The sequence below is a fragment of the Bactrocera dorsalis genome, chromosome 3 (genome assembly GCF_023373825.1).
Source record: "Bactrocera dorsalis isolate Fly_Bdor chromosome 3, ASM2337382v1, whole genome shotgun sequence".
NCBI lineage: Eukaryota > Metazoa > Arthropoda > Insecta > Diptera > Tephritidae > Bactrocera > Bactrocera dorsalis.
In genome coordinates this window covers 77805960-77830836 of record NC_064305.1, presented here as the reverse complement: position 1 = coordinate 77830836, position 24877 = coordinate 77805960, and the positions used below count along the sequence as shown (strand labels likewise).

The following is a 24877-nucleotide window of genomic DNA, read 5'->3' as shown; positions in this document are numbered from 1 at the left end:
ATTACAATTTTGCATTAAGCAATGTCTAATGCAGTTTTATTGCAGTATTGGAAGGAGTGGCTTAAGTTAGAAGCGATTGCATATGCTTAGTGTTGTGTATTAGAAGTCGAAACAGGAGTTAAGTAGACACAAAGTAGAGAAGATAATATTAAAGCAAGTTTATGACAGGAATAGAAAGCAGTTTAGGAATGTAAAATTTTTTAAGGCGTCTGTACGATAGCTACTTTTCTACTTTTTTTTCGGATATCTCCTATCGAGATCATAATTTGCTGGCGGAGTTTTAAACCGCATCACTTCGGAAATATTATACTAGACTTTGTTTATTTTTTATTTTTATTGGCAGTATATTATTTAGCGATTTCAGTGAGGATACTATACTTTGGGTGCTTATGAACAGTGGAAGTATATTTTTTTTTTTTTTAATTTCTGTGTTCTCATTGAATAATGTTCCAATAATTGCTGGGTTTCGAAGTCTTTTCGGACAAAGGTGCACAGAAATTCTTAAGCTACAAACGCTTCGAAACTCAATTTCTAACCTCCAATATTTCAATACTTTTTTAATAACCTGGATAGCACTCGAATTCCAAAATTAAATTTTAAAATTCAGGAAAATATCGGTGGCCTCCAAACGTTTAATATAATTGATATTGAGTAGTTCGCCAGTTGCTCTCAAATTACTCAAAAGATATTCCAACTAATATGGTATCGATTTATAGTACTTCGTTCTCGTAATAGTTTTGGTAAAAGTTGATAGATTTACATCCTTTTCAGAAAAGAAATGGAACCCTCTTGCGGACGATGTGACAAAGCTCGACTGTATTCGGCGTTTTAGGGGGCTACTAAATATTTCTTGATACTTCTGTATGTATGGAGCCGAAATGTACAATTGAAAAAGGCCTTCGGTGATAGTTGTTTGTCTTGAGCAAATGTCGTTGGCATATTGGAAGGATGACTGAAAATCATTTTGAAAGATCATTTGGGCTCAAGAAAAGTTAAAACAATTTTTTTTTGAAAAACAGTGTCGCGTTAACTTCTGTGAAACAATGCTTTCCGACTAACAGGATGTCATGAAACGTATTACTTCTGCCAATAAGTCTTGAATCCATTCTTACGACACGGAAATCAATCAGGCGGATATCCTGGCAAAGTTGAGCCGAAGTCGAAAAAATCACGTCAAAGCAGGTCAAAGATCAAGGTAGATAACTATATTGACAGTTTCCTTCGATTGTCAAGGTCTGATGCACTTCGATTCCGACTACCCAAACTACTAACAAGGAACATTATTTGAGTGTTATCTGCCATTTGCGGGAAGCTATAGTGCTACAACCAACGTGTTCGCCTGATATAGCTCCGTCCGACTTCTGGATAGTCAACAAACTCATAGGACCGCTCCAAGGAAACCTTTTTGAGTTAATTTAAGACGTTAAATGTGAATCCCATTGAAAGCTATTCCGGAAATGGACTTCACAACTGTTTCAGGGCTTGGAAAAAACATTGACGTAAAGATATTGGGGTAAAGGGGATTACTTTCAGGGAGTTGACATAGATTTTGAGGAAAAAATTAAGAATTTCAAAACTATAAACAATATCTTACTATTTTTTACTTATGGGAATACACTATAGTGGTCAGATGACAAATATGTGTTTGAAGATTATAGCGTCGCCTTTGGCAATAAGGCATGCGAAATGGGGGGGAGAAAAAGATATATGCTATATCGTAAAAACTGAGGGACTAGTTCTCGTACGAGTATATACAGTGATGAATAGGGGATAGATGAACATGGCCAATTCAACTTAAATCGTCACGAGGTCTCTAGTTTTTTCCAGGAACTGAATAATCACTTAGGCGTTCACTTAGAACTAAATATTATAATAAAATTAAAAAAAGTGTTTATTGCATGTTGCAACATATGGCATGAAACAACATGCCGTTATATTTATATTACATTTTAGCGCCCACTTAGAAAATTTAGCGTAATTTCCGGTAGCCCTCGCGTGCAGTGAAAGAATGTTGACAAGCATTTTTTTCATTTCTCCACAACATTTATTGTTTGCAACAATTGTGCATGCTGTTGCACGCCATAAACAGCTACTTACAAAGTGCCAGCGGAGACTTACGCCGGAGGCATTTTGAACAAAGCAATTTCGCAAAGTTGGTGGATGGGAAAAAAGAAAATTGTTTAAAAAAGAAATATATATGTGTGCATAACTGTACATGCTTATATATATACACATAAATATATGCACATAATAATACAAAGTATATGTAACAAGTAATAAAACTGTGGACGGTGTGTGTGTGAATATTTAAAATTAACTGCAAAAAAGTGTCAGCTTCATATAAGTAGGAGTATGCCTCGCATAGCTCCCTGGCTAACCCACTTTCCGCCGCATTTTAGTTTTATATTTTTAGGAAACTATTTTGCATTCATTTTACTTCATTTTTTGAATTTAGAAAATTTTTTCCGCACCACAAGTTGCATGCGAGTTGGCAATTGCTCAAGTGCTTGCTGTTTTTGCGTGCCACAATGGGCCAAGTGGCGGCCAATTGCTCGGCGCTCATTAGCAATTTTTTACAGTTTAGTTTTATTTGAAGAAGTTTTGTGTCGGAACGTACAAACAGCCGTACTTGTGAGCATATACACATGCTTTAATATTTGAATGTGCGCAAAACTAAAAAAAATTAGAAGTGAGTTTGAATACGGCGCACTCAATGTAGAGTTTTTCTTTTGAGGGCCAGAGAGAGGGCAACAAATATGCACTAGTTTGTAATAGTTTTTATGCGAGAAAAAGTTGTGCAGTTTCACTTTTGTTGTTGGAGTGCGAAAGTGAGTTCAAGTAAGTTGCTTAGGGGAGTTCGAGTTTGAGTACTAATTTGAGTGTTAGTTGGAGTTTGCATGTGAAATCAAATTAGAGTTAAGGTTTTCATTTTTAATTTAAGCTTTAAAGTGAGTAAGAGTTTTAAAGTGAATGAGAGTCTTAAAGTGAGTGAGCAGATGATAACATTTGAGTGAGTTAGAATATTGATTCAAATAGAAGCTGTGTTTGAGTTTGAGTTCCTTTGGCTTCGGAATTTGAGTACATATGAGTTTAAGTTCAACTTGGAGTTTGATTTTAAATGCTGATTTTTCTTCAGTGATGAATTAAGGCTGTATCATCAACTTCAGTGTGAGTTGAGTTTGAGTTTAAGCACGAGTTTCAATTTTAAGTTGAATTTGAGTTATTTTTTGAGTTAGAATTTTATTTTTAGAGCTAGCTTGAAATTTTTTTAGTTTCTTCTTTTAATTTAGGTGGCTCATGTGAGTGCTTTTAAGTAAAATTTGAGTGAAACTAATCTGTTTTTAACATTTTTGAGTTATTTGAAAAATTTTTTGAGTTATTTTTTGAGTTCGGTAGCTGATATTAGTTATTCTAAGTAAAATTTGAGTGAAAATAATTTGTTTTTAATATTTATGAGTTCCCGAATTCAAAGGAGGTTCATATGAGTTATTCGAAGTTTTCTTTTCTTGAGTTATTTCTTGGGAAGAATTTTGTATATAAATTTGTTTAAGTGAGTATGTTTCCTTTTGACAATTAAGCGATAATAGTATTTAAAACTTGAATAAAACGCAATAGTTCTTAACATGTTTGAGTTATTTTTAAATTAGCTTTGAGTGTTCCTGATTTCTTAACTCTAACCTACAATTCTGTTAAAAATAAACATAAATATATATTAATTCAGCTAAATATCGCCTTATGACTCAGAATCGTCACTTATGACCTATGGCTTCCAAACAATTAGCCTCAGCTTAACTCACAGCCTTTAAGGCAGTCATCACATTTTTACAGCCAACATAATTTTTTTATGGAGAGCTCAACAATATCGTTTAATTACAACAACAAGAAATATATTTGACGCTGAAAGTCGAACAACCAACTTTAATTGCTGTATAAATCACATTAATTGTACGGACCTCACACAGCAGGAGCAACAGCAAGAGCAACGAGGGCGCTCGGGTGGCAACTTGAAAGTCCAAAATGTTTGCAATAACGAGGCCAGGTCATAAACCAAACTGTCTAAATAATATTAGATGTACAAGAACAAAAATATTTACGAGTTTATGTGCTTAACAAGATTTACACAAGGATGCCAGATTGCGCTGAAGTTTATTTATTTTATTTTTGATTTTCGTGATTTGATTTATTTGCGTTAGTTTGGAGTTGAGCTTGGCTTCCTTCATTTTTGGTTGTGTTTTCTTTGTAATTTTTTCTTTACTTGTTTGGTTTCTATGCCATTTTAATGTATTCTAGTCTCAATATCTGTAATAAAGAGTGCTTTCTTCCGAAAAACTGTTTTGTTCGCACTTTGAAGAACCATTTCTTTCCAAAAAAAGACAAAAATTTATTTAATAAATTTCGCTGCAAGCCAGCTGAACCAAAACTAAGTTTGCTTCAGTTTTTTTCCACATAGCCGTTTTATTGACCTTTCATTATAATTCACAGCTGATATTTATTATAGCCAAATTTACAGTTTTCCACATTGTTTTACCGCTAATTGCAACTGCGTTCAAATTTTCCGTAAACTTTTTTCCGTGAAATTTTTTTGCTCACATTATACTCATTTAAAGTTTTACAAGCAGTTTTCGGCTTATATCGAACTCTGCATCAAATTTTAGGTCAGAAAAATATTTTTTATTGAAAAATTTTTGAAATTTTGCGTTAGAATTTTTTTTAATAAAAAATGTTGGAATTTTATACGAAAAAAAAATTTATATTTTGCCCTCATAAAATTGCAATTTTTATATTTTTATATGAAGTGTCATCAGAGCATATCATTTTTCACATGACTGCATGTCAAACATATGCCTAACAAGCCAAAAAGGAAGAACGCTTCGTATAACATTAATTTTCAATTAATTAACACGAGCTTGGTGCAAATACTTTTGTTCAGCAAAAAAAAAGAAAATAAAATATCTGCACACCTTCTACCAATTAAAAAATATTAATTCTTTAACAGAAAAAATAATTTAATAATTGAAAGCAAGCTTCGGGTAACAAAAATCACACTTTACATACAAACATAGTACAGTAAATTCAACAAAGGAATTTTTTCGTGATTTTTGTCATATCATATGCCAGAGAGCCGTTCGTTAAATTGTTCGAAATATTTCATTTAAGCTATGCTTACGAAATTACCTTTAAGTTTTGAGTAGCATTTGTTGTGCATTAAAAAAGTATTTTTACTCTCTAAAATCACTTTAGGACTCGGTTTCTCCTTTGATTAAATGCTTGCGATAAAGTCTAAAAATGTAGTAAAACTTGGAGTAAAATTTCCATGAGTCATACAAAAAATTTCCCAAATAAATGTCCCAAAAATTTCCCCAAAAATATCCTAAAAAAAATCCTAATAGACGACCCAAAAAATTCCTAAAAAATTCGCAAAATTTTTTCAAGTTGCGAAGTATATCATTTAATATATATTTAATTTTAAAAGTCGCACTTAGTAAAGTTAATATCTTTTATTCAAATGGCTTTGGAGGGTAATATTTTAATTTGGAATGCATAAAAACTGTTTCAATAATTATACAACAGGAAATTCAACAACATTATAAATTTAATATTTTTTAACACAAATTTCGCAAAATAAAGTCTTAAAAAATTTCCCATATTTTTTTCAATTTATTATAAGTAATTTATGTTATGTGTATTATAAAATTCTACATTTAGGAAAAATATCTTTTCTTGAAATGTAAGTATCTTTCAATGCTAATTTTCTATAAATTATGAAAAAATGTTCCAAACAATGTACCAAAATTTGTTCAAGCTTCCAAATTAAAATATCATTTAGAAAAGTATGTTTCGTTTCATGACGCGATTTAATAATAATAAATGCAATAATATTGCGAAGTTGTAAAAACTTTCTACAAAAAAAATTTCCCACAGGTTTTTTTATTTGAAAAGTTTGTATTGAATGATTTTAATATGAAAAAAGTTATTTTTTTATACAAAAAAAAATCCTAAAAAATGTCCAAAAACATTTCCCAAAAATATACAAATATTTGCTTTCTGCTATAACCGCATAAGTGGTGTTTGCGCCAGTAAAGAAAAAGAAAAATATTGAGATCCACACTTAGAAAAGTAAATACCCTCTTTTGAAGCGATTTTGAGCACATCTTTGCTTAATTAAAAGTACAAATATTCTGACTGATGCTAGAAAATTGCACTTCTTAATCTCCTGATTTCATGGGATTATTTCTATGGCATCTTAGCCTGAAAAATAATATTCTAAAATTTTCCAAAACTCCTCTTTAAAAAATATAAAACGCAATATGGTAAAAATATTATGAAAATATAAAAGTCATACGTTTTTTATAGAATTTTTGACAGATTTTTATATTTGTAAAGTGATTGGTACCGAAATGGTTTGCAAAAATGTCTCAAGATAGTTCTAATTAATATTGTAAGCTTTTTGTTTTGGATTCCTGTCTTTTTTAAACAAAATTTATGCGGTTCACAATTACATTTTCTGTAATAAAGGTATGTATATATAAGGAAAAGCACCTCAAAAAGAGCTGTTGAATATAATTTTTTAATAATGTACTAACATAGTTTATCCAGAAACGTTTTTGGATATCTTTGTTTGGCAAAAAATAAGGAATTAATGATAATGATACATGCTCTCACTTATTTGTAGATAACTTTCAAAAACACTTCTCAGAAAAAGTGTGCCAAAAATTGAATTGCACTGAAGGTTTTTTCCTCAAACTAAAATACTAAGTAAAATTAAAAAAATACTGCGATTTATGAAAGAAATAAAATTATGAAAAAAAGTCTCACACAGTTTTTAGCAAGCAATAATGCTCAGAGCGTCACCACAGCAAAATAAAAAATTTCTTAAAAATCTACACCAAAACAGTAACCTCCATTAAAAGGAAGGGAGAACATTTGAATTTTGATGCAAATTTTTTACTTTCAACCAGAAATTTGAACTTTCCACACCGACAAACTTAAGTGAGCAGAAATGCAGAAACTAAAACGAATATATTGAAAAGAAAAAGTGTGCAAAACCGGGCAAGGGCTCAAAAATATGTTCAGAAATATACCAAAATACAAACGAGAACAAAATTTATGCAAAATGTGAGTGAGCGAATGAATGAGGGTAAATTTGCGAAACCAAAACGTGAGTGACATTTAACGCAGTTTGAAATTTGCACCTTTTATGGGAGGCAAACATTTCAAAAATTCCCCTTTTTTGTTGGCAAGCATTGCGCAAAACTTGAAAGCAGAGCATGCTCCATATTTATGTTTGTTTTACAACGCCGGGGTGTGCGGAGAATATTCCGCCGAAAATAGAAACTTCCATGCAAATTTAATTTGGCAACGACGACGAACACTTAAAATATGCCAAATTTAGCTACAGCCATTGAAAGCGCAGGGGTTGAAGTGGAGTGCGAGACTGGCTGTGCTTGAAAAAAATGGAATGAGAGAAATAAAATTAGTGGTGAGTGGAGGCGCGACGGTGTGGTATTTTGCTGTCATGATGCCGCCTCAAACTCGACCGAGCGAGAAAATGGAAAAATAACTGTACATTTTATATGAACACGTTCACTGTGGCGGCGTTTGTCGGCTGACTAAGCCGTAACTGTCACGTGCTGATTGGGGTTGACTGTGCCAAAAGTTGCCGTTATGTTAAATTTCAAATTTTTTTTTGGTTTTAGTTCTAAGATTTGAGCGCGGAATTTGACAAGCCAAAGCTATTTAAAGCTGTCAAAATAAGTGACTCAAGTTTCAGGTAAAGTTTTGAGTAAAGATAAATGTTGTGGTATTGAAAAGTTGGGAGGCGTAAAAGTTACCAGATTGGGACGTAAATTTGAAGTGAATATATTTTTATTAACACTAAGTAGGGAAATAGCAATAAAGTCTTAAGAAAAACTTGTAAAAATTATTTTATTTACTTTATTATTTTTCACTAACTTCTTAAGGCTTGGCACATACTAGGGCCATTGTAACGTTGACAGCAGAAAAAAAAACCAATTATGATGACAAGAGAGCATTAAGTATGTTCGATTTAATTATCATGAACATATTGGAAACCCTTTTTCTACTTTTTGACCCACTGTGTCCACGGCCTGAGCTTAAACCTGCTTTGAGCACACAAAACCAAAATTAAAAATTTTTTCTTTAGAAAAAAGTCGAAAATTTGTTAACCCAAAAAGCTCCCTACCACACACCTAAGCATGCATGCAGCCTCAAAAATCGTGTAGAAAAAGAACTTTCGCAAAAATTTGGTTTATTGCCCTTTGGTTCAATCATTTTGCCGCTGGCCTGTCAAACCATTTACCAAATTTTTTTCTTCGCCCAAAAAATTTTCCCATCAACTATGTCACTAAGCCTTTGGCACTGTAGGCTTTCACCACGTTTGCGCCCTCTGCATCTGCCAGTTGGCTTTACCGACCCCTCTTGCCACCACCAGTCGCCGCCGCTTATTGGTTGCTTCGCCAAGCTTAATGGCGTTGCCGCCTGAATGACGTCATTAAAATTCATACATGACCTATTTGGAGCGCAAGCCTAGTGCACAAGTTTTCCTTACCACTGGCAGATTTGCAAATGAGCAACAGCAATAACAACAGCAGCAACTAAAAAGAGTGCGCAGGCAAATGGCAAAGGCCCAAAAATCAAAATTTCACAGAAGAAGTTGGCAACTTGGAGCGAGTGGCTTATGAAAAGCCGGTGGGTAGCTGCAGTGCAAGCAACTGACGCAGATAAAATTCGCAATTTTCCAACTCGGCCGGGCAGTGCGCCTATCTAAGTACACACATATACATATATGTATGTATGTATATGCGCATGCGCATGTCCATACAAAATTAGCTGCAAAAATGTTTCATTATAAAATGTGAAATTTATGCACACAAGCATCCCTCACATTTCACAGGCATTTTGTGACAGCTGCCTTTGCATAGCCTTCTTACTTTTCTATTAAAGTCAGACATGTGTGTGTGTGTGTGTGTGGGTGTATCACTGTTTCGCAAATTAAATTATTGCCAGCTGCCAGCGAAAATCTTTATTAAATTGTTCCACTTTGGAGTTGGTTGAGTTGTGGTGTAGTTGAATATTTAAAATATTTTTTAATTAATTTTAAATAACGGTTAGCGGTTGTGTGTTGACCGGCATATGTATTTATTTGAATATGTTTGTATATATTTACACATTTATAGTACAAACGGCAAAAGTAATTAAGTATATACGGCGGTTCGCTTTGTTGAAGCGGATATTGAATTAAGTTTTTTGTTTTATGATATTCAGAGTTCCGTTAGGGTTCGAGCAAACTTTAAAAAAATGTGGCTTCACAAAGGAAATCATAGTTTAAAGCAATTAAAAGACTACCAGAGGCTATAATATATATGAGGGTGGAAATTAATAGTTTTAAGGTTTGGGTTAAAATTTGTGGTTGTGTGGATATGCAAAAAGAAAAAATGTCAAATACAACAAAAAAAGGAAAAAAATTACTCTGACAGGCTAATAAGCAATGCATAGATCAGTTTTTTTTATAAGTTTTAGCTAAAGAATATAAGTTATTGGAAATTAAATTCTAGAAATTTTCATAAAACAAATATTTTATGTTTGAAGTTGACAACCCTATTTTTTTTTTAAATAACCAAAACTAAATGATAAAAGTGATGTGAAAATCTCAAAACCAACTTTAGTTGTTGACAAAAATTTAAAAAAAATGTTAGTTAAAAATTAATTTTATATTTTATATTGGCAACTCTGATAAAAAATGTTATTAAAAAATCATAAAATTAATAACTAAAACCAATGTGACGCCTGCCAAACTAATTAGGATAGGAAAAGTAAGCTAAGTAAATTGTTTTAATTTTTCAAGGTGGCAACTCTTAAATGGATATAACAGAAATTTAAAAAATAAGAAACGCAAATGCCTAACGCGGATTTAAACCTTTCAAAATTAAAATAAATTACTGATATAAGTTTTAGAAACCATTTTTTTTTCATTTTAAATTGGCAACCCTAAAAATTTTTTTTAAAAAATTCAAAAAACTAATAATTTCAAAGCACTCGACTCCTGTATAACTAATTAAGTTAGTAAAATTGATTTAAAAAATGTTACTAAATAAATTATTTTTATAATTTATGGTGGCAACTCTTAAATTGGAAAAGAGAAAAATTAAAGAAGGAAACAACTTACACGAATGTACATAAGTGCTTCAAAACTAAATTAAATTATTTATATATATTTTAGAAAACTAATAACTATACTACTACATATATAATTTTTTAAACTAAATCACTATGAACTATAATGGATGTGTGTGAGTACTGAGAAACTCAATAATAATGTAATGTAATGTTGTAATAATGTAATAGAAACCATGATTTATTTTAAATTGGCAACCCTAAAAACTATCTTCAAAATTAAAAAAAAAATAGCTTATGTCTAAAAGGCATGCCACTTTTACAAAACTCATGAAGCTAGGGAACTTAAATTTTAGAAATATTGCAAATTAAATAATTTTTATACTGAAGTGGCTACTCTTAAGGCGCATACGGCAATAAATTCTGTAAAAATGAAAACAATAATTACTTTAACGGATAACAGTAAAATTAATTAAGTTTTCAATATAAATTGTAGAAACTATTATTTTTTATTTTCAGTTGGCAACCCTAAACATTTTTTTTAAAGTATTAAATCTTGCATATATAAAAAATTATTATAAATCGATTACAGATAAATATTGAACACCCAACTTGATTAGCAATTACCAATAATATGTTTTCTAAATGTTATAATAATATTTAAAACTTTAAATTTTCCAACATCTGACAACGCCGTTAGAAAAATTGCAAAATAATAGCTTTACAGTGGAAAGCATGCATTAAGTTGCAGAGTCTAAGCATCAAAATCCAATAATACAGTGCAGTAAATATTTTTAAATGGCTGGCAACGCTGTTTTGGTTAAAGTAACCAGTATAATTTGGTATTGCATTTGTGTTTGAAGCGAATATTTGAAGTATTTGCTGAGTTTGAAACTATTTTGAGCAGAAAACATTTAATTAAAGCATTTTCAAAAGGCTTGGTGATGAGTAAGTTCAAGTAATTCAGGGTTGCCATCACATAAGTCCAAGGCAAAAGTATTAGCTAAGTACGAATATAATCACGACTACTTGACTTTATTCTCTCTCAATCCATAACTATTTTTCATTCCTCATCATTACTCAAATACCGTAGATGAGGTCTTAATAAACTCTCTTCCCTTCATATTCTTCGACACACCTAAATATCCTGCTAACCCATATCTCTGCTCCGAATTTCAACACTTCCGTTTGACATAAAATCAATAAATTTCCAATTTAATATTTTTTCCTGTCATCTGCGGCTGTTGAGCAGTCTCATAACCGTAAATGCACGAAAATACCACAAGTTTAAAAATAAACCAGAGTTAAAAATTCAATTTCACTAAATAAATAATTTCCTTTTTTATTTTGTTTCGCAATTTTTCCAATTTTTCGCCAGCTTTTATATTCGATTTTGTTGCTCATTGCCTTGCGTTCCTGGCAAATAATGCAATTTCGGTGGCACTATTTGGAAACTATGGCAGTTAGTTGGTTGATTTTCACAACTTTGCGGTTGCGGCTGGCCTGTAAGAGGATTCGGCCGCACCACTGTTGCCTGACTGCTTTGCCTGACACACATTCAATGGCAACAGTGGTTGAGTAAGTTGGCTAGCGGCACATTTGGTAGTTAAAATGAAATCGCAATCGAAATCGAAGTGAAATACGCTGTTGCATAAAAGATGCGCTTTTTATTGAATATCCTTAATGCCAGCTGAGCCTCGCTTTCAACATGCTTCCATGTATACATTTGTATATCATGAAAGTGGTTGGGAGAGGGAGGATGCTGTGGAGGAGAGCATACATTTCAACTGAGCCAACAATTTGCTGATAAAATGAAAGAAAGAAATCAAACGGTTCAAATGCCGATATTTGTTGGGATTTCGCTGTACAATTCGCTGCTGCTTATTGCTTTCTCGCTTTCACTTGCCCGCTCCTTCTCCCTCTCGTCACTGCTTTTGCCAATTTGCTGCAGTTTGTCCATCAGTTTTATGCGCGCTTCGCAAAAGCCTCTTTGCCTCAGCTGCGGCGGCCGTGCACGGCGAGCAACTGTGAACATTCTACAAGCAAACCAAATTAAAAACTTTTTCCATTTCCTGCAAATGCAGTCAAAGGCAGCAGCAAACAAGCAGCGCATTTGCCGCCAATGCAACTCTGTAACGGTGCACTATGCTTATGTAACTGTGGCTACAAAAGCTGAGTGGGCCGTCAGCGATAACGGCGACCGACAGCGATGACGAGAAGCACATCGACAAGATCACTCGACTCGATTCAGTGAATGCCAAAGTTAAATTAGGAAAATTGTTCGCAACAAGCTTTTAACCACGGACTCACTCACGCGGCTGAACAGCGGCAGATGTAGCAGTTTGTAAGGCGCAGCTGAGGCGTATAAATGCGTACGCACTATGTTGCCGTGTAGGAAATCGCAAGCTAATTAGGGATATTTACTTGTATATGTGAAAAGTGGGGATATTTCGTTAAAGCGCTGATCAGATTAATTAAAACGATTTTTCCTAAACTTTTTTGGCAAGGACATTTATATCGTTTTTTAAACATAATTTTTTACTATCTTTTGGCATTATTTATTATAGCATTTTGAATGGAAAGCACTTTTTTTGAAATGTTTAAAAAAGGGAAATTTTTGTTTGGTAGGGAAATTTTCTTCCCGAAACTTATTTTATATAAAATGAATGAAATATAATGTAAAAAAATTCGGGAAGAAAATATCCCTGCCATACAAAAATTTCCCTTTTTCAAACTTAAAAAATAAGAACTTTTCATTAAAATTTTCGTGAAAATAGTATAATAAGTAATGCCAAGAGATAGTAAAAATTAAAAAAGAGGGAAATTTTTTAATGCCTGGGAAATTTTATTTCCGAATTATATTTTATTTATATTATATAAAATAAAATTCGGAAATAAAATTTGCCTGCCATTAAATAAGAAGGATGAATTACGATATCTTTTGTGTTCTTTTTAATCGAAAGGTCTCCTTTTTTGGTCTCTATAGAGATCTCCAAACCATTATTTCTTTACTTTTTCCACATCTTCGATATCAACGCCAATAAGAGAGGTGATAAACAATACACTTGAGGTAAGTGAGATCTTATTTATGTATAATGACATAAGGTTTGAAGACCTCTGTACTAGAAGCGTTCCTCCCCCTTCACAAGTTCAATTTCCTACAGGGTACTAACAAAGCCAACCGCATGCTTTGTTATTGGCTACAACTGCTGTGCGATGAAAAAACCACAGAGCACACACCCAGCTACAAACTCCGCTCAGTTCAATCTAGATTCTGTTGAAATGAGGTCGCTATGGGCTGCGTGCGGGCAATGCCACAGACACAGCGTTTTAAGACAGGAAGAGATGACAGTGAATTCGCCAAAGGCTACTTAAAAGTGCCACTACAATCAGATGCGCTCACACTGGAGATTACTTTGAAATCGATTGAGAATCGTTAGTGAATTGCTTGCGAAATGTTGTTATTGGAAAGCTAGTTGATTGCGAATGACCGTTTCGGCACTCACCTACTCAAAGCAAACAATTTAAAGGCCTCTACGGGTAAATAGTTGGGATAAGCCCGCCAGCTAAGCTAACACAGCCAGCTTGGCGAATTGTTCGCATAAGAAACACACACACACACAGTCACAAATTGCATTCAAAGGCGCTCAGCAGCAGTGCATGGCCATTAGCGACAGCACACATCTTCTCTGAGTTGCCCACCCTCCCTCCAAAGCGCTCCACTTGCCATGCTGCGCGTTTAGTTAGTTGCCGTTTAAGTGTTTGTTCGTCGCATGTTGGCGAACTTGTCAAAGGCACACACACAAAATTTATTGATGTCATCGTTAAGCAAAAGTTTTCACCACAACTGTGGTGAGTGCTCGTCTGCATGGGCGACTGAGTAGAGGGGCAGAAGTGATTGGCCATTTGGGCCAGTGGGTAACTGCAAGAGATTTTGAGTTATTGAAAGCAATTTATATGAAGGAAATGTGAACATGAAAATGATTTGTTGGCGTTAAAGCTGGTAAAGCCGGCGATAGACAAAATTGAAAAGAAGCTTTGAGTATGTGTGTTTATATAGTATGTGTGTGTTTGGACTGCTTGAGGCACGTAAATATATTATATGAAAAGACGAAATTTTGTGATTGAAATATGTGACAACAGGCGCGCTAAGACTCGTTTTTCCGGATTAAGTGGTTATAAGGAGGATACTGGAATAAAGCAAATAATATGTCTGGTGAGACAAATCCATTACTTTTCAAACATATAGCGCTTAGTAATATGTTTTCAAGTGAGATCGAGTTACGTTATATCAAATATTTTTTTGGAAATTTGTAACATTTTTTAAACCGAATTTATTTTTCTGAAACATTTGGAAAATTAAATTTTTTAAGAATATCCTAAAGAAATCTTTCCACATATATTAATCATAAAAACAGCTGTTCTTAAAAAATTGTCTCAATCTGAAGCTTGACAAGTGAGAATACACCGTTGCCAATTTTCAGTAGTCGGTTTGCTTGCATGAAGCAATTTTTGTGTACGGTTGTCTAATGGCTATTCACGCTAGACCCCAAACGTAATCGGGTCATAAGAACTTTACGGCATACTTACAGATGTTGTATGTTACGCATGCAGATCGACAACTGAAAATTTGTAACAGTGCAATATCAGTTGCCAAATGTCAATTTCAGAAAAGTATTTAAGACCAGCTGACCTTACGATGAATATGTTGAAGTCTTCCTTTAGGTTATACTCAAAAAAACATCAAAATTATATCACATTTCCGTAATATAATGTCGACATCGTTGATAATGAATATTATAAAGTGATATTATGTAATTGAGTAGTTTTTCGCTTTTGAGCCAATAGGAAAAAATTTAAAACAATATTATTTCCAAGTATTTTTCTGTGACAAGAATAAGTCCACTGAGAGCTTGTTTAAAAATATTGTAAGTATTATAAATAAAAATAATTCGAAGGAAGACGTAAAAAGAAGAGTAAATCCATAGAAAGTTAAACTCGATACTTTTTTTTATATAAAATTCAACTATAAGCTTTTATATTAATAATTTCATGAAGAAATAAGATATGCCGGAAAAAGAAGATACATATTTATAGTCAGGTTTCTAAACAACAGCACATCTAGATGTATATTCGTCGAATTAAAACTATATTTTTCTTCAACTATCTTTCATTTAAGAAAAATATCAGAAATTCGAAAAAATCAGTAAGTTTTCATTCACTTTAAATCCATGCAAACATAAAGCATACAGTTGGGGCAATAACCGCTTATAAAAAATAAATGCAAGCACCCTCCACACCCTTCCGCTACTCAGTCGAAATATTTAATGTGCTTATACCAGTGAGTAGCACTTTCAAAATGCGCTCCAAGTGTTTGCTGACGCTTCAGCACTAAGCAGGGGAATTAAAATTACAAGGCACTTAATTTAATCCCAAGTGATCCTTGTTTAGCGTGAAAATGTTTAAACGAGTCGACGAGCGCAAATGCCAAAGGCAGCAAAGAAATTGCCAAATAAAGATACTCACAGTGCGACGAGGAGGTTGCTGGAGAGGAAGAGAGGTAGAACACAACAATCGTTAACCGAGTGAAGAAAGTAAGGCAGAAAATAGAAATATTTTATACTTGTCGTACACAAAAGGCAAAGCTTAATAAATTGCCAATACGAGTTAATAACGCTGAGTGGTGCTTTCCTCCGGCTGCTGAATCCCTCCAGCACCCTTTTGGCAATTATTTGCCGTTTATAGTATTTGTGCATGACTTTCTGCTAGTGCGGAGCCTTAGAGCAAAGGACATGACAATAAATATTTTGTCGATTACTAGCGTTACACACTATTGCCACACACGCTGGAGACAATGACGCAAACAGCGCAGGCAACTCAACATACAAGCGTTGTCCTTAAGGCTCTATTTTAATGTGTGCTTTTTTGTCTTTTATCCAGCTGCGTTTAGTGCCTTCTTCTTGTGAGTCGTTTCTCTCATTGACTGCTTCTTCATTTCAGTTGCATTGCCTGTGTCTTTGCCTTTTATCTTTCGTCCTTGTCGCTGGCCGCTGCTCTAATTGTAGCACTCCTTTATTGCACAACAGTGTCGTGAGCGCCATAGATGGCGAGCGAAGAAAATAAATGAGAAAATAGCGAGCTAATATCCTGGTATACAATTTCGCTTAGCACGTACTGGCCTCAACAGCATCATCATCATCAACGTCATATCCTTTCTGTAGCTCGCGATGGCTAAAAGCTACTTACAATTGTTCGGGGCATGAAGCTATTAAACGAAATACTTAAGCAGCCGTCAGCTAAATAAGAAATTAAAAGTGCCCAGAGGCGCGGAGTTGAACTGCTGGCTATACACACATAACGTTATCTCCACAAGGAACACACATACATCCACCAAGTATATAACTCAACGAATTTACAATCGAATTAAGGCTTTTAGGGATTTGGTAGTTTAAAATTCGTACAAAACGGAATGTGGAGAGAAAATGAATTGCTTTAGTAATTTTTTTAGTCGTTTTTTGGTAATTGGATATTTGAATTTAAAATATTTAGCTTTTTGTTTGATGTGCTTAGTTTAGATAAGGAGCTGTTTTGAGTTATTGTGGTGTCTTTTGAGATTTTAGTTTATTTTTTAAGTATTTGGTTGGGAGAATTATAATCGAGTCAAGTCAAGTCAAGTCAAGTCAAGTCAAGTCGAGTCGAGTCAAGTCAAGTCAAGTCAAGTCAAGTCAAGTCAAGTCAAGTCAAGTCAAGTCAAGTCAAGTCAAGTCAAGTCAACTCAACTCAACGCAACTCAACTCAACTCAGCTTAATTCAACTCAACTTAACTCAACTCAACTCAACTCAACTCAACTCAACTCAACTCAACTCAACTCAACTCAACTCAACTCAACTCAACTCAACTCAACTCAACTCAACTCAACTCAACTCAACTCAACTCAACTCAATTCAACTCAACTCAACTCAACTCAACTCAACTCAACATTTTGTGGACAAAAGTTTTGCAGACAACTCGAAAGACTTTCTCTACAATCTTTTCAACTGAGCCCAAACTTAACCCTCACAGTTTGTTAAATCGCCTCTTCACTTTTAAATAAGTACATATTCAATTCATACAAAATCTTTAAACGTTTAAGTAATACGATAACTCATCGACAAACAATTCAAAAGAAAAGACTTAGCCTACTTTTCTGCTTTAAAAACCAAACAATAAGCAGCCCTAGCTTTGCAGATGTTATAAGAAAATGCCTCACAAAGTAGTGGGCCAACAAAAAAAATTAATAAAAGAAAAAAACAAATAAAAATAAATGAAAAAAAGCACCACCAACATTGCAGCTAAGCCGCACAATAGGTGTTTTCCAAGCTTAAGCCCAAAAGTATGCTACATGCATTGAATAACCGGCGCCGTTAATGTGAGTAGTTGGATAACCCTAACAATGACTAGCGAATATTTACCTTAACCTCAATTGTATTGTGCGCGCGTTGCGGCTGTGTGCGTGTAAGCGACAACATTAAGTTTAACAAAAAGGAAAAACGGATGAAAAAGGAATGAAGAGTGTAGAACTTGCAAGAGGAGGAGTTGAAACAACAATGGCGTAGCAAACTCCGCCAACAACAATTAACGTTGCGTAACGGTTATGCCATTGTTTTCTGCACCGCAATTACGCTGCGGCACCAACACACACACACATACATCCATCACCGCTTTTGTAGCTATGCATGTGTGTGCGTACATTTGAGGCAAAAGCAACCGCGAAGAATAGCTGAATGAAACACAATGCGGCAAAAGCAGCGGGAAGCGGTGATAAGGAGAGTAGAGTGGTGCGGTGGAGCTGCGTGCAGTGCGGATAAGCAGCGCATGTCAAATTGCCAACGAAAAGCATCTTCGTCATAAGATTCGCTTTGTTCTCGGCAACTCTGTAAGTACTGCAGGCGCCATTAAAGTACTAAAGTACAATGAAGTGGCAGCGGTCGATGAGTGGTTGTTGTTTGCTTATGTGCGCTGTATGACTCACAAAAGTGTTGTTATTGTTGTTGGTGCGCAGTTGTGGTTGGTTGGAGTAGTAGACGCTGCCTAGTTGCAGCAGCTTAAATCCCTGCGGGCCAGCGAGCTTGTGGTGTCCTCAGAGAGTAGCGCTGTCGAGTAAATAGGTTATGGCTCAAGGTAAATTGCAGCATAATTGGATATTATTTTGTATATAATTAAATACTCATGTAGCGGTTTTTTAACTACACTTTTATAAAATTAATTTTTTAATTCGCTTATAATCACTTCAGGGCCTCATATGACAAGGCATTGAGAGACTAATTATATCCTTCTTAGTTAACAATGTTACTTCTAATCGATGTTAATTTTGTATGACAGCTATGTTTCTATTAATGCGATCTGATGGTATATTTTAAGAAATTGTAGCTCTGCTTTGGACAACATTATTTGCCAAATTTCTTGGAGATATTTCGTCAAACAAAGAAAATTTCCATACAAGGTCTTATTGTGGCTGGATTAGGTTTGTATGGCAGCTATAAGTTATACAAAGCCAAACTGAACAATATATTCGGAGATTCTACATATACTTGAGGTAATATTCTGTGCCCAATTTCGTCAAGAAAAATTGTTAAATAGAAAAGTTTTCTATACATGGAAACATGCAATTCATGGGTCAGTTTGTATGGCAGCTATGTATATGATATAGTGCTTTGATATAGGAAATTCTGTCCAATTGAGCAGATTTTCAACTCAATTCAACTCAACTTAATTCAATTCAACTCAACTCAACTCAACTCAACTTAACTCAACTAAACTCCAAAAAAAAAAGATTCAAGTCGACTCAACTCAAAAAAGTAGACTCCAGTCAATTCAACTCAACTCAACTCAACCTAACTCAACTCAACTCAACTGAACTCAACTCAAAATTTTGTAGATAAAATTATTAAGTAAAATAAAGCTCGAATCTTTAGTGCAAAAAATGTAAGAAGTAAAATTAAAAAATATATTCAAAAAAAGTAAGGACAAAATGTTTGTGGAAAATGTTTATATGTTTAAGAAATATTTTATACACAAATTTCCTATATTTTGAATATTTGTATTCAAAGTAATATAAATTACTTCCAATACTGAACTAGAAGCTTCTCTGTCAAAGCTTCAGCAAAATTTATTCCACGAAGCGCCTGGAAGTATGCTTCTCAAACAAAAAAATGCCTGGTGTTGTTTCGAAAGGCTATAAAATTTCTGTCAAAGCTTCAATTAACTACATTTTCTTCTACTGTGCTTCTCCTATACTCGTATATAGGCAAAAAATTCCACCGTACTTAATACTTTCTTTGCCTTTTGCGAAAAACAAATTAAATGCGCAGCTGCTGCCAAAAATTATACATTTTTCAACGCAATAAAATCCAAGCAATAAAATTTTGTATTTTCCTTTCACTTTTGCGCAATAAAAGTATTTAGCATAATTTTCGGTGCTTAATTTTTATTGCATACTTTTATGAGCTTGACTTTTTCGCCTACGCGCATTTACAATTCTTTTGAATTACATTATTTTAATACAAGCTTATAAAAAGAGCATTGCTTCCAAGAAAGAGCACAAAAAAATGCATACGATACGCATGCAAAAGATTATTAAAAATATTTTTCACCCGTCCGGGCACAATTTCATACTTTAAGGCGTTTTCGTGCCGCAAGCTGCTCATTAATGCCATATATAATATGTTAAGTAGGGTCGCACTGAAGAAATGTGCTTATAGCTGTAAAACAAAACGCGTGGGAAATAAAAAGCTGAGTACAACTTCAGCGAAATATATTCCACTAAGCGCCTGAAAGTATGTTTTTCAAACAAACAGCAAAAGCCAGGTGGGGCTTCAAAAGGCTTGCCTGAAAATGCCTGGTGACAAACATGCAATATAAAAATGAAAGAACGTTAATTAACATAAAAGAAAAGCGTTAATTCTGTTTTAATTGTTTTGTCTTCTGCTGAATCTTTCATTTCTAATCGCGGTTGAGCGGTAAAACGAATGGTATGAGACACTCTAAAATAAAAGGAAAAAGGATATCATCAGGTTATCAGTAAATTAATGCATTTCATGGAAAAATACGGAATATAACAGCTGAAAAATGAGAATTTGAAAGAAATATGATACTAAAAATATAATGACAGCAATTCTGTAGAAACGTTGAGCATAAAATTAAAAAAAAAAATAATCTAATTTCCCAGCGTGAATTTTCCTCACAAAGCTGCCGCAAATGTGACTCACCAGCAACAACAACAAAGGAGAATTTCAAAGAGCAGTCAATGGCAATAACTTGACTGTCACCGCTGAAGTGCCAGTTCGGCGATGATGTCGCGCACTTTGTGCTAAGCATTGCACTTATTAACTTTCGCGAGTTCCCAGAATCCTTAAGTATCAGCGACTAATTAGTAAGTAGCGGTTGACGTGAAAAAAAATATGAACTTAGACCCGAGAATAACTCAAGCAGACACAGGGGAATTGAAGTGATGAGCAGTGTGAACACTTAGAATGAGCGAATAATAAAGAACAAAACAAAGACAGGGTGTAAGAGAGAAATGATTTCATAACACGAAAGCTTGAAGCTGATAATATTTTAATTATTTTAACTGAATGGGTGAAAGATGTTATTAAAATATCGCAAATGCAACGAATCAGTCCTTTAGATATCGATACGAAATTGAGGACACTGTCTTTTTATCAAAAATCGCTTCTTTTTATCATCACAAAATTTTGTGGATATTATTATCTTAGGAAATGCTACAATCTCTGAACAAAATATTTACATGGGACTTCTATGGCTTATAGCTGCCATATAAATTGCTCGAACAAAATTAAGTCCATATATGAAAAACTTTTTTATTTGAAGACAAATCTTTACGAAATTTTAAAGAGATTATTCTTCAAAGCAACGCTACAAACTGCGAACATTTTGTTCAAATCGGATGACTATATCATATAGCCGCCATATAAAGGGACTTATAAAAATGTAGATAAACACCTTTTTATGACATTTTATGCTATAAGAAATGTAGCTGTGAAGTGTATAAATTTTTTTCTTTTCTTTTATCACTTATCCCCCATTTTTGTTTATTTTTTTATAATTTCCTCGATACATACATCTCTCAATTAATTTCCTGCTAACCGGTTGCGTATACGCCACGCCAACTTTGTTTGGCTGGTCATTTTACTGCCCACATATGAGTGCAGCTATTTGAATTCTGACATTTTTTATTATGCAAAACAGCTTCCTTACTATATTCACCCTTCGCTCAATTTATTTATTTCGTTTCATACGTTTTCATTAATATTGTTGTGGTTAATTTCCTTTTGGCTGTGCTTGCGGGGAAAAATCGGATTTTTATTGCTCATTCTGCTTCACTGCTCTTCCGACCATATTCAATAAAAATTATTGCGGTTTATTTTCATTTCACATTTCACAATTCACAATACTCAACTCATACATACACATGCTATATAAATATATTTATACGAGTGGCATAAATATTTATTGCATTTTGCTACGTATGTGCCACAAACAATCGGCCAACAACGGTTGTGGCTTTTTCGTTTGCGTTTATTTCGATTTTAAACCAGGGCTTATTCAATGATCAAAAATTCAATTAAAATCTCGTTGGCAAGAAATACAATTTAAAGCTGATAATTTGCTTACGGAGGTTAAATGGGAAGAGTTTTTTTTTTTGTACTCGCACAACTTTCTGGTATACCCTTGTCTACAGCTTTCGGTTTAATTTACAGTAAGTAGGAGCTAATTTAAATTTTGCTCAATATATAGTTCTTCGTTCAGTTGAATTGACAGCAGAAAATGTGTTTAAAATTTTTGGGGCATTGCTCATTTTTTGACAAAAAATTAGGTGGCAACTCCTAAATAAAACTATTTTTGTATAAGAGAAATTTGTCAAGAAATTACGGTATAACTTGAATTAAATTAATTTTTTTCGCGTATACTAGATATGTAATTTGAAACGCATTGGCAACCTTATAGAGAGCCATTGTCTACAAACAATATTAGAAAAATATTTTTTCTCTGTGATTTTAATAACATTAATGCATTTTATTGTTCAAAAGTAAATTTGTTTTTTTTTTAATCCATGTGGCAACCCTGAAAGAATTTGAAAAGCTTTACCCAAACCACATACATGTCTTTGCACATAATTTTCTATTGTCATATACATTTATATTTGTTTTAGAAACTATTTTTTAATAAAGCTAGTGGCAACCCTACGTGTTTTATATTGCTTAGTTCATGCTGAGAAAACACGTTGCCTATTATGACTGGTTTTATTGATTGCATAATATTTTTATTGTATTAAACAAAACTTTTTTATGGAACAATTAAGTGGCAACCCCGTTGGAATATTATAAAACTAGAAATTTATTACATGTGATTCTGTGATTCAGACAAAATTATTGTATTTTATTGTTTAAAAGTAAATCTCAATTTTTTTTTAAATTCCATATGGCAACCCTAAAAAAATATTTAAAATAATTTCTCGAATAACGTACATATCTTTGTAGATATATTTCTATTGTAATATATATATTTGTTTTAGAAAACTTTTTTAACACAACTAGTGGCAACCCTACGTGTTTTATATTACTTAGCGCTAGTTAATATAACATTTTGGCTATGATGACTGTTTTTATTGTTTGCATAATATTTGCACCCACATTATTTTTTTATATTTATGAGTTTTAATTAAAATTATTTGATAGAACAAAAAGGTGGCAACACTTTTATAAAATTTGAAATTAATTTTATGTGACTTAAAAATTATTTTTTTCGCGCCACAAAATAACAAATTACAGTTTGAATTCAATTTTTTCATAGAACAATTAGGTGGCAACCTTGTTACAAAATTATAAAACTTGAAATTTATTCCATGTGACTTAAAATTTATTTTTTTGGCACTATATTACAGCAAATATATTTTATATAAAATTATATTTTCACGCAGGTGGCAACTCTAAATATATTTTTTAAGCCCTATACTTTTCTCAAACGGCATCTCAGATTTTATTCTAGACACTGAACCACTAATACAGTTAATCTAATTTAAAACTACATTGAAACAGAGTGTCTTTTCTCACTCTCCATACAATCTTCACATCTTCACAAAGTACCAATAAACAAAACAACCGTGAAAGACTAAAAAACCTTAATTAACTGAAAATGAGGGAGAATTTGGTTTAAGACTGCAGCCTTCTATGTACTTTAGTTGGCATTCCACGAAATGTAGAAACCAATTGAGGACATAGAGAACAAAAGTACAAAAAACTAGACTGCATAAAAGCAATTCTCAAAGCCGAGAAAGCGAAAAATCAAAGACTTGAAAACTAGAACTGAAATTTAATTTCAAATAGTTTCCAAGAAATTAATTGAGAAAGCTATTCATGTAAGCAAATTCCAAAACAACATTTGCAGCAAAATGATTGGGTTAAAGGCGAAAATTCTTGCGTTGCAAAACGCTTAATGTGACTGCCTTTAAAGTCAAAGAAAGTAGTGCAAATCCTTTATCTGCACCTAGTACTATATCCCGCAATTGCTCAGTACAGTTTTTCAAGCTTCATATTTATTCTTTGACACTTTAATTAGAAAATATCGTGAAGTTCTCATGAAGTGGCAACATGCCTGTGTACACACATACATAACTACAGAGAGCTAAGAGAGTAATTAAAAAGCCGAACAGACAAATGCGATTTACGGATAAGTCTTTAAAGTAAATGAGTTAATAAGCAACAGTCGACTAATCAAAGACTTAGCCAAGGCGATGATGATGATGAAATTTCTTATCTAATACTAATACAGAAAGCCTTTTGCCAGCGGAGTGTAAGGAATAAGAGTGGGTCGAGAGCTTTAATTTAGTAATATAGGGGGTATTTGTTTATTTGATGTTGTTGTAGTAGAGTGTAAGTTGTAAGTGGAACTAGCGCTAATAAGCTTTGATTCAGAGTGTTAATTTTTTAATTAAACGAAACTCATTAAGTTGTCATGGTGATAATGATGCACAGTGTGTAAGAGCACTTAGCGCTTATTTGATGATATTAAATTGCAGAGATAGCAGAGTGAAGGGAAAAGGATAACGAATGAGTTCAAATATTGCTGAGTGAGAAAAAATAATATAAATATATAATAATAAAATAAAAAAGTTGAAAACCCCAAACATAGGCGGAGCTATAATACCATTCACAGGTACATACATTTACTTTAGCATATTTTGATTTTGTGTGATAAGTTTATATACGAGCTGCATACTCCAGTGGTTCGAACTGAATAATTTCTTCGGAGACTATAGCGCTGTCTTTCATAATATTCCATGCCAAGTTTCGTGAAAATATTTTGTAAAATAAAAAAGTTTTTCATACAAGAACTTGTATGGCAGCTTTATGCTATAGTAAGCCGTTTTAAATAATTTCTTCGGAGCTTACAGACCAGCTATAGGCAATAATTCATGCTAAAACTGGTAAAGATATCTGGTCAAATAGAAAAAATTTTCATACAAGAACTTGATTTTGAGCTGTCAAAAGGGGGGTGTTTCCTTCGGGGCTTTAGAAACTTGTAGGCAAACTTAATATGACGTGTTATGGGCATAACAATATAATAAAGGCGTATTTTCGTGAATAAAAAAAATTAGTTAAAAATTAATTCAATTAAATTGAAATAAAAATGTGAATGGCCTTAAAATGGTAAAGAGCATATGAGAGAGGCAAAAATTATTGA

At 33.3% G+C, this 24877-nt stretch overlaps 2 protein-coding genes across 10 annotated transcripts in view; one reads left to right on the top strand and one right to left on the bottom strand.

The window, feature by feature from the left end:
- LOC105229157 (ATPase inhibitor A, mitochondrial) overlaps positions 1-24877 on the top strand; it is a 443346-nt gene that overhangs the window by 4122 nt on the left and 414347 nt on the right. The window contains exon 1 of one of the 2 annotated variants that reach the window (XM_049453488.1): positions 14591-14594. The exons of the other annotated variant lie outside the window; for it this stretch is intronic. The gene's annotated coding sequence lies outside the window, so the exon portion shown is untranslated. Of the gene's footprint in view, positions 1-14590; positions 14595-24877 lie in introns of those variants that run through there. 2 annotated transcript variants of the gene reach the window in all.
- The window catches only part of LOC105229164 (syndecan), a 456640-nt gene that overhangs the window by 37547 nt on the left and 394216 nt on the right, over positions 1-24877 (bottom strand). The gene's annotated exons all lie outside the window — the stretch shown is intronic.